Genomic DNA, 11,386 nt, shown 5'->3' on the forward strand with positions numbered 1-11,386 from the left:
AAAAAGGAGGAGAAAGGGATGACAGAATTTTAGCCATAGCCACACAGGCAGAGCAAATGAAAGAATTTCAAATATGGTGTAAGAATATATTCCAAAAGAGGTAGGAATTTATAATATGGACCCTGCTTTCTTCCATAGAAAGATTTGAGGCATGCTACAGCAAAAATACACATCAAAAACACACATCGCTTGGAACATAATTTATTCATTCAAATTATATTAACTGCCCTACTTTCATGTGCTAGGAGCTAGGCCTATACCTGAACAAGATGGACATAGACCCTGCTCCTATGCAGCTTCTACTGGAATTGAGTAAGGTTGCAAATGAAATCAGAAATCACACAAGAAAGTTTGTGTCTGTTGGGGTGGTTCAGAGCTGGAAGGAAACAAAATGATCATCTCCAATATTCTTTATCTTATAGATGAGGAAATAGTGGCTCGGAAATATTGTAACTGATCCAAAGATGAAACAGTTTTTTCATTTGAGCACGAAAATTTGCTCTGAGGAAATAGGAAAATATCTATTACCTGGGTTTCCTGGCTTTCGGTGCTTGATTAAGAGAGAATAGTTAGGGAAAGGAGACTTCTTTGGGGGGATGCTAATTTACAAAAAAAATGATCATATGGATCCTTATATCACAGACATGAAGAGACAATGAAACATTCTTAATATGACTATATAAAATCGTTAGCCCTTCATGAAATTGAGCCATATAGTATTGTGTTGTATTTTAGTGAAGAGATTTCTGTATGGGTTTAAACTACTGCATAGTTCAAGACTGTAACTTTGTTTAATCTAACTTGACATAAGAATGTAACCAAAAAAATCTGGAAAAATGTTTAACTCTTTTAAAGTCCAGCATTGAGCAGCCACTCAGCCAATATGATGACTGAAGCTCTTCAGATGAAACCACTGCCCCCACCCAGCTGTCTGGTCCAGTCAGGTCCTTTTTTAATAGCATGTTTTGGGGTCCTAAATTATCTGTGTAGTTGTCTCAGTAGAAGGGAAACTGACGAGAAAAAGAAACAGGGATGTTTGAATATGTTGTTCTTACTTTTATTAGAACATAGACTCCTAGAGCTGGAATTGTATCTTGGATTTTTGGTTCCGCTGGTAGCACACCGTGCTCAAAAAAATTAATCCATCAATCAACAGGACAGAAAATCCCATCCTGCCAGAGGCAATACTTCCTGTTTGTCCCATACAAAGCCAATTAGAGTGTTAGGATGTTGTAATGGAGACAGAAACTAAGGAAAGCGGCAAAAATAAAAAAATTCCCCCAAAACATCAAATAGAAAATGTAGGGGTAGGGGGATTGGGGGCACGAGATGGGTGGAACCAGATAGGGAAGATCCCCCAGTGTTGTCCTGCTCCCAGTCCAGGTTTGGGAAAATGCCGGCAGCGTTTCCCTGTGTCTTTCCCTCACAAAGTCTCCAAGTCTCTCCTCGAATGAGCTCCAAGGCGTGGGAGAAACAATCTCTTCCTCTGCCCGGGTTGCGTGGATCTCCAGTGGAAAGGAAGAACCGGAACTATGGTTTGTGCCCTCCTTATTGCCTCCGAAATATTTTTAACTGCAGAGGAAACCCTGTATTATTTTGGAGAAAGGCGAACAGATAAAACCCACAGCAATAAATTTCAGGGAATAGAAACTCCTTGTCAGAATAGGTATGTTGGATATTTTGCACAAGTGAAACATCTCTACAACTGGAATCTCTCTCCAAGACGGATACTCTTTATAAAAAGATTCATTATTTATTCGACTCGTGGTGTTGGAACAGGCGATGTATGTGATCTACAATTCCAAATAGTAATGGAGAAAAAGGTTGTCTTTTCCAGTACTTCATTAGGAAATTGTTCGCTGCCTCCCTTGGCCTCCCAAAGTGCTAAGATTACAGCCTCTGCCCGGCTGGCACCCCGTCTGGGAAGTGGGGAGCGTCTCTGCCTGGCCGCCCATCGTCTGGGATGTGGGGAGCCCCTCTGCCCTGCCACCGTGTCTGGGAAGTGAGGAGCGTCTCTGCCTGGCCGCCCATCGTCTGGGATGTGAGGAGCACCTCTGCCTGGCTGCCCCATCTGGGATGTGAGGAGCGCCTCTGCCCAGCCGCCCCGTCTGGGAAGTGGGCGCCTCTGCCCGGCCACCCCGCCTGGGAATTGAGGAGCGCCTCTACCCGGCCGCCCTGTCTGGGAAGTGGGCGCCTCTGCCCGGCCACGCTTCGTCTGGGAGGTGAGGAACGCCTTTGCCTGGCCACTCCATCTGGGAAGTGGGCGCCTCTGCCCGGCTGCCCCATCTGGGAGGTGAGGGGCGTCTCTGCCCGGCCGCCCTGCCTGGGAAGTCAGGACCACCTCTGCCCGGCCACCCTTCATCTGGGAGGTGGGGAGTGCCTCTGCCCGGCCGCCCCATCTGGGAAGTGGGCGCCTGTGCCTGGCTGCCCCATCTGGGAGGTGAGGGGCGTCTCTGCCTGGCCGCCCCGTCTGGGATGTGAGGGGCGCCTCTGCCCAGCCGCCCCACCTGGGAGGTGAGGAGCGCCTCTGCCCGGCCGCCCTTCATCTGGGAGGTGGGGAGCGCCTCTGCCCGGCCGCCCCGTCTGGGAGGTGAGGAGCGCCTCTGCCCGGCCACCCCGTCTGGGAGGTGAGGAGCATCTCTGCCCGGCCGCCCATCATCTGGGATGTGAGGAGCGCCTCTGCCCGGCCGCCCCATCTTGGAGGTGAGGGGCGCCTCTGCCCGGCCACCCCATCTGGGAGGTGGGGAGCGCCTCTGCCCAGCCGCCACCCATCTGGGAAGGGAGGTGCGCCTGTGCCCAGCCCCCCCATCTGGGAAGTGAGGAGCGCCTCTGCCAGGCCGCCCCGTCTGGGAAGTGTACCCAACAGCTCCGAAGAGACAGCGACCATCAAGAACGGGCCATGATGACGATGGCGTTTTTGTCGAAAAGAAAAGGGGGAAATGGGAAAAGAAAGAGAGATCAGATTGTTACTGTGTCTGTGTAGAAAGAAGTTGACATAGGAGACACCATTTTGTTCTGTACTAAGAAAAATTCTTCTGCCTTGGGATGCTGTTAATCTTTAACCTTACCCCCAACCCTGTGCTCTCTGAAACATGTGCTGTGTTAACTCAGGGTTAAATGGATTAAGGCCGGTGCAAGATATGCTTTGTTAAACAGATGATTGAAGGCAGCATGCTCGTTAAGAGTCATCACCACTCCCTAATCTCAAGTACCCAGAGACACAAACACTAAGGAAGGCCGCAGGGACCTTTGCCTAGGAAAACCAGAGACCTTTGTTCACGTGTTTATCTGCTGACCTTCTCTCCACTATTATCCTATGACCCTGCCACATCCCCCTCTCTGAGAATCACCCAAGAATGATCAATAAATACTAAAAAAAAAAAAAAAAAAGAAAATGTAACTGCACAAAAACAGGTAACGGTGGAAAGCCACTACCCAATTCCATTTTCCCCTTGACACTCTCTTTCAACTTATCCTCAATGTAATAGAAGTTTGACTGCAGAGTGGCATCTTGGACTGCCCACATTTCCTGGTCAGTGTTGGGCAGGGGAAGCTGTCTGCCTTCCTAACAGCTCACCCAGAGGGCACTCACTGCAGCGCTCCCAGCAGTCTTGCCATCTACCTGACGCCCCCACCTGGGCACCAGCTCCTGAGTTCTCCTTGCTCAGCTTTGCTTGGTCAGAAAACAAGAAGGACAATTCATCTGGGAAGGGATAAATAGGCAGCTGGCAAGAGAGAGCAAGCTAGTTACTACTGATAAGGGAGGGTGGGTGTGGGAAGGAAAGCGAGACAGGCAAATTGGGAATTCTTTGTGTCATGAACCCTCTTGAGAATTGATTAAAAGCTACCAAGGCTTTCTCCAGAACACAACCATATGCATATGTGCACACAATTTTGCATTCATTTCATGAGTTCCCATCTCACTGTCACACAAACATACCTCTTGTTCTAAAAACATAAACTCTAGAAGCTATAAGCTTCCAAATCTTACTAACCAAGAAATTCTGAAAGACTTTTTAATCATGGCAACTTTTTAATATCAAGGATTCTCCAATTGTAGTCTTATATGTTTCAAATATAATCAGTTTCAAAAGCAATTCCTAAAACACTAAAAATGGTCAAAATGGACACTTATGGTAAAAAATACTTGTTACCAATGTTTCTTCCCACGTTGCAAAGCACACTGTATTTCAAGTTTCTACATATGCATTTACATAAAATTATTTTTTTTTGAGATGGAGTTTTGCTCTTGTTGCGCATGCTGGAGTGCAATGACGCGACCTCAGCTCACTGCAACCTCTGCCTCCTGGGTTCAAGTGATTCTCCTGCCTCAGGCTCCCGAGTAGCTGGTATTACAGGCGTCCACCACCACAAGCGGCTAATTTTTTGTATTTTTAGTAGAGATGGAGTTTTGCCATGTTGGCCAAGCTGGTCTCGAACTCCTGACTTCAGGTGGTCCACCCACTTTGGCCTCCCAAAGTGCTGGGATTACAGGTGTGAGCCACCACACCCGGCCTATTAATTTTGTTTAAAGAAAAAAGACTTCCAAATCTTGGATGGCGGTTGGGTGGTGGGGGTGTCAAATCACCTGGTATTTGACTATTCAGGGCTCTTTTAGGGAAATAAAAAGCACAAAAGCAAACAAAACAGTTTTGTCCATCTACCAGGCTCATACACTCTGTGTCCTGAAAGGAGGGGGAACATCTCCAAGTTCAACTAAAAATGTATTAACTGCAAGCTGGGCATGGTGGCCCACACCTGTAATCCTAGCCCTTTGGGAGGCTGAGGAGGGCAGATTGCTTGAGCTCAGGAGTTCGAGACCAGCCTGGGCAACATAGGAAGACCCGTCTCTAAAAAAAAAAAAATGCTAACTGCAAATTGCACATTCTGCAAATGGTTCAGCGTAGGAACAGAAGGCTTTTTCTGATCTCTTCTTGAAGGTAGGTCCAGGGCCTTTGGCTTATCTTCTTTTCAAAGACCATACAGGAAGAGGTTTTCAAACAAGGATGGAGCAAGAGGGCAGCGGCGCTTGGACCACCTGCAGGCAAAGACACAGGAGAAACCCCACCTGCCCTCACAGCATGTGGGAGAGCAGAAGGGGCAGAGATAACCGCTGGCAAAGGGAACATGTGGGAGAAAGTAAGGGGAAATCAATAAAACAGAGATTAAAAAAATAATGTGCTTTCCATGCCATGAAGGAAAGTCATGATGAAGGCCCAAGTTAACTCCCCAAATGCTTTCAGGATCACAGAAATGACACTGTCAAATACAACATTAGTTTTCTGAAGCCTACGGGCTGACTTTTATTTATGTTAAGTTAACTCCCATTTAAAAAGATAGCATATTCTACATCAAAGGGAAAAAAACTTTTCCTAATGTATCCATTTCTCTTCTGAAGCACACGAGCCGTTGCTATATAATGCTTTGTGGTGTTTTCTCAACGGTACTTGCTTTTCTCTGTATCAGGAAATGCACAGTAAACAGGCTCAAGCCTGGGTCTGCTGCTTCTCAATGCCAAACCGGCAATCGTTTGATTGTGTGTGTGTTTTTAAATGCATTGTTAGTTTTAACTAAGATTTATATATGTTCCATGAATGATGTTTCAAAGCAGGAGAGAAAAAGAGGATCAGGCATCGCTATAAAATCAGTTCCTGGTAAATTGTGTAAAAGTGCAAACCGTAAGCTGTCAAGAGGATTGGACTGGGGTGGCCTTTGGGGAATGATTCAGGTTTCTGCGGTGACTATTTTGTTCTCCCTGGAAGTTCAGCTGGTGGTTACCTGGGTCTGATCAAAACTTCACCACCTGGTGAAGATAAGCACTAGCTGTCTACCAGCTTTCTGGATATGGTTTTCCTGGCCGTGAGAAGAGACTAAAATTTCCATCTTTCTGAATTGCTGGCCTTCTCATTGTTCTCCAAATATACTTTGCTCATTTCTGAGTCTGAGTGCTAGTTAGTTTGAACTAGTTAGCTAGTTCTTTTCCGAGTGTAGAGAAGTCAATTTTAGTGTAAACACAGTGGATAAGACCATGGACTTGGCAGTGGGATGGCCTGGATTAACTCTCTGGTCTGCCATTTACTGGCCCATGTCTCAGCTGAAAATGGGGATAATACGATTATCTACCTCACAGGGGTATTAAGAGCAAATAAGTAATATGTAAAACTTATTTAGAATAGTACCTGGTACATAGTGAGTTCTTTATTTTAGAGTGTTTGCAATGACGATGATTGTTGTAGTTGTTATTTTTCTGGTGACCTCATTACAGTTTTTTTCTCTGGGGAGCTGATCTTGTTCTGACATGGCTTAGATGGAGCTGACCTCACCTGCCTCTGTTCTATGGGTGGGCACATAGCCCAGACCTGGCCAATCAATGAATTCTGTCCTCCCAGCTACAGTGATTGCCTCAGGGATAGGAAAGTGATATAAATTGGTCCAATCAGGGGATCACAGGAGTGTTTTTAGAACTGTTGAGAAAGAGAGCTTATCTTTTGTGTTGGGGTAGTTAGGGAGTAGGATGTAAGCCAGAAGATGCAAGGGGCTACCTGTGTGCAGTCAGGCTGAGACTGAAACCAGTGTAGAGGAAAGCAGAGCCAGGTGATGAAGGGAGAAAGAGGAATCAACTGAAATTTTAGGACCCCATGGCTCTAGCCATGCCTGAAGCCCTAGGACCACTCTTTCTGCACAAGTCAGTTTGCGTTGGGTTTCTCTCCTTGGCTGTCCCTAACTCAGCCTCCCCTATGACACAATCTATCTCCTCTACCCATTCATATGCAACCCATCCTTTGAGGCACTGTACAAAGCCCACACCTTCAGGAAGTAGTGCTTCCTTTTCTAAGTTCCCATAGCACCTACCCTCTGGGCCATCAATCTAGTACTTATTATTCACTTTAGAAAGTATACCTTTGCCAATGCAGCTATGGCATCTCTTCAGTGCTACAGATTGACTCCGTGTTTTACTGTTTGGTGATTTCCATAACCGTTTGCACATCTGGCATTTTACAGCAAGCTTGCCAGTATTTATTATTTTAATTCCTTCTATCCTCTTATAGCCATCAGAAGTGGATTAAATACTTCAGTACGCAAAGATATGTAAGCATGGGAGTACATGAAGTAAACTGAAGATGGGGCAAACAAAGTTATATTGTTCATGTAGGTAACTTTCAAGTGAAAAGCCCAGCTTCTTGTCACATGTGAGAAGCAGCAGTAGGATGTGGACTTGTTTATATTTGTCCCATCAGGTTGTAGGCTTCATAAGAGCAAGGACTAGCTCTATTTTTTAAACACTGTCCTTAGTGCTTGGCTCAGTATGTGGCACATTGTATATGCTCAGTAAATACTTGTTGAGTGAATGCTGCATGTTGTAGTATAGGGGGCTTCCATTAATAACTAACCCTTACCAACATGTAAAGGAAATGAACTAAGGAACTAAGAAAGGAATTGCTAGTTCTGTGAAGCCAACACCTTCTTTCCATTATTCTGAGCTCTTTCTACCATCACCTCATTTCTCCAAATTACAAGAATAAATTAAGGCATTCCCTAGGATGACAGATGAGGTGTAACGACAATAGTATGTTTGGAATTTCCAGGTCTGTAAGAAAATTGGTATGAATTCCAGATCCAACAAGGAAAGGCTTACGATCTTCAGAATGAGTGAGTGGAGGAATATGAAAGTTGAATCACAGGTTTATAAAAAGGCACTGTATTGAAATGTTCATTATATACAAAACAAAATCTGGGTTTGGATCAGTCTTATTTTCTTGGCATCATTATACAGCATCAGTTCTATAGAAGCTTTATGTACTATAAATTGAAGAAAATACATGCCCCTTTTCCTTTAAACTAGTTGATTTTCTCCCATAGAAAGTATGAATATATTAGTTATTCCCTTTCCCAGCACAATATTTTTTATTCATCCTTTATTATTCACATGCCAAAATTATCATTAAAAGCTCATTTTATTAGGTCAATAGTCTTGAAAACATTGTTGCTCCTTCACCATAAAATGCAAGCTAAATCAGACAGCCAAGGCCTTCAGTAATTTGACCCCAATCTACCTTTCCATAGCTGAACTTTTCCCCTGTCCCCCATACAAGCCTCTAATCCATTTACCTTTGTCTATTTACTGTCTCTCTCACTTGATTCATACCTTTGTTCTTCTGAACCTTTCTGCCTATTCAAACATGTGTTTTCTTTTAAGTAACATTCTTTAATCACTCCAACTGGAGGTAGGCTGTAGCGTTTATGGCCTGCATCACTAGTTCCTTGTGTTGTCTCAGCATTTCATGTGAATGTGTTCTATGTCTTTTACTATAAACTTTTTAAAGGCAGGGATCACACCTTAGATTTACTGATATTTTTCTTTCTTTCTTTTCTTTTGAGATGGAGTCTCACTCTGTTGCCCAGGCTGGAGTGCAATGGTGCAATCATGGCTCACTGCAGCCTCAACCTCCCTGGGCTTAGGTGATCCTCCCAACTCAGCCTCCTGAGTAGCTGGGACTACAGGTGTGTGCCACCATGCCCAGCTAATTTTTCTGTATTTTTGGTAGAGATGGGTTTTCAACATGTGGCCCAGGCTGGTCTCAAACTCCTGGACTGAAGCACTCCACCTGCCTCTGCTTCCCAAAGTGCTTGGATTACAGGCGTGAGCCACTGTGCCTGGCCCCTCTTTGCATTTTTCTTTACATATAATATAAATTATTTCAATGATTATTATGGTAATAACTCTGGTAATACATAGCTAAGGATTTTCACTGTTCACGTCTGGGGAGGTTTTGCTCTTTCTCAGGCAGTAATGCCAAGTGCAATAAAGTTTTCAAATTTATAAATATCCTTCATGATTGAAGTTAATCGAAATTGCTTTCCAAATTTTCTGTTTCACAAAGATCTTAATAACTGAGAGCTTTGCAAACCAATAAGCAAAAGACAAAATACCTAACAGAAAATTGGGAATGGGATCTTTATAACTTAATAAATAGCTACTAAAATATGAAAAGATGCCAATCTTTACTTAAAATTAAAGGTGAGAAAATAAAAAATGAGATTCTGTCTTTCCACTCTGAGACTGATGAAAAATTTTAAAAATTAAAATTGCCAGTTAACAGTGTGGGGAAAGGTATAGGGAACTAGGAACCTATATACACAGCTGGTGGGAGTACAAATCTGGTATAATGACTTTGGAGGGCTATTTAGCAATATATATGAAAATTTAAAATTCACCTAATCTGGCCAGGTGTGGTGGTGCACGCTTGTAATCCCAGCATTTTGAGAGGCCTAGGTGGGTGGATCACCTGAGGTAAGGAGTTCAAGACCATCCTGGTCAACATGGTGAAAACCCATCTCTACTAAAAAATACAAAAATCAGCTAGGCGTGGTGACAGGTGCCTGTAATCCCAGCTACTCGGAAGGCTGAGGCAGGGAGAATTGCTTGAACCTTGGAGGTGGAGTTGCAGTGAGCTGAGCTTGTGCTGCTGCACTCCAGCCTGGGCAACAGAGTGAGACTCTATCTCGAAATAAACATAAATAAAATAAAATAACATAAAATAAAATTTACCTAATCTTAGATTGAAGAAGTCTACTTTTGGGAATATATATATATATATGTGTGTGTGTGTGTGTGTGTATATATATACATATATATTTAAAATTATTTAAATGCATAAATATATGTATATGTAAAAAGTTGCCCATTGTAGTATTATATACAATAGCAAAAGACCACCTAATGCTCTTCAGTAGGGGATTAACCCGAGGTTAAGTAGCAAGCTGTGGTGGGACCAGGATTTGAATCCAAGCTAACTCCACATTTATAAATACAATGCTTTACTGCTGTCAACTGAAATAGGGCCATTTTCTTAGAAGCTCAAAATGCTCTATTAAACGTTGTTCTGGGTTTTGGCCAAAGGAAGAGTAGTTAGAAATATGTCATAAACATTACTAAAGTCATTAAACCAGTTAGTAACAGAGACAAGATTAGAATTCCCATGTTCTTGAGTCTCAATCTATGAAGCACCCTGCCGTTTCTCATCTCAGTTTTGAGTCGACATGCATTTATTTAACTTAGTTGCATGTCTGTAAAAAAAAAAATGTTCTAATGAATCTTTCAAGGTGTTCTGCTAGCTGCTCTGTTTTGAAGTATAGCTGATGCATGATTTATATATTAGATTGATTAAAAACACGTCCATTACTTCGGGGCCTTTGGTGGATTTTTAAAGGAAGAATATGACATATTCAATCCAGCAGTTAAGATTCTCCACGGGTCTCCCGCGGGCGTCAGCAGGGGCGGCGGCGGGCGGGAAATGGCGGAGTATCCAGCCTCCATCTTTGGCACCGAGAAAGTCAACTGTTCATTTGATTTCAAAATTGGAGCATGTCTTCATGGAGACAGGTGCTCTTGGTTGCACCATAAACCGATGTTTAGCCAGACCATTGCCCTCTTGAACATTTACTGTACCCCTCAAAACGCTTCCCAGTCGGCCGACGGTTTGCGCTGTGCCGTGAGCGATGTTGAGGTGCAGGAACACTATGATGAATTTTTTGAGGAGGTTTTTATAGAACTGGGGGAGAAGTATGGGGAAGTTGAGGAGATGAACGTCTGTGACAACCTGGGAGACCACCTGATGGGGAACGTGTACTTCAAGCTTCCCCGTGAGGAAGATGCGGAAAAGGCTGTGATTGACTTGAACAACCGTTGGTTTAACGGACAGCCGATCCACGCCGAGCTGTCACCTGTGACGGACTTCAGGGGAGCCTGATGCCGTCAGTATGAGATGGGAGAATGCACACGAGGCGGCTTCTGCAACTTCATGCATTTGAAGCCCATTTCCAGAGAGCTGCGGCGGGAGCTGTGTGGGCAGCGTCCCAAGAAGCATAGATCAAGATCCCGATCCCGGGAGCGTCGTTCTCGGTCTGGAGACCGTGGTCATGGCGATGGCGGTGGCGGTGGCGGTGGCCCAGGCGGCGGCGGCCGACGGGAGCGTGACAGGAGGCGGTTGAGAGATCGTGAAAGATCTGGGCGATTCTGAGCCATGCCATTTTTACCTTATGTCTGCTAGAAAGTGTTGTAGTTGATTGACCAAACCAGTTCATAAGGGGATTTTTTTAAACAACAACAACAGCAACAACAAAAACACAAAGATCGGTTTCTGAATAAAATTTGTAGTGATAACATTAAAAAAAAAAAAGATTCTTCATAAATAGGCCGGGCGCGGTGCCTCACGCCTGTAATCCCAGCACTTTGGGAGGCCGAGGCGGGCAGATCACAAGGTCAGGAGATGGAGACTATTCTGGCTAACACGGTGAAACCCCGTCTCTACTAAAAATACAAAAAATTAGCTGCGCGTGGTGGCACGCGCCTGTAGTCCCAGCTACTCAAGAGGCTGAGGCAGGA

General features: G+C 44.3%; 1 pseudogene; it reads left to right on the forward strand.

Moving 5' to 3' along the window:
• Nucleotides 1-10,288: 10,288 nt before the first annotated feature.
• LOC467650 (splicing factor U2AF 35 kDa subunit-like protein) lies at nt 10,289-11,099 on the forward strand (annotated as a pseudogene).
• The last annotated feature ends 287 nt before the right edge of the window (nt 11,100-11,386 follow it).

The sequence above is a fragment of the Pan troglodytes genome, chromosome 16, assembly GCF_028858775.2.
Source record: "Pan troglodytes isolate AG18354 chromosome 16, NHGRI_mPanTro3-v2.0_pri, whole genome shotgun sequence".
NCBI classification, from domain to species: domain Eukaryota; kingdom Metazoa; phylum Chordata; class Mammalia; order Primates; family Hominidae; genus Pan; species Pan troglodytes.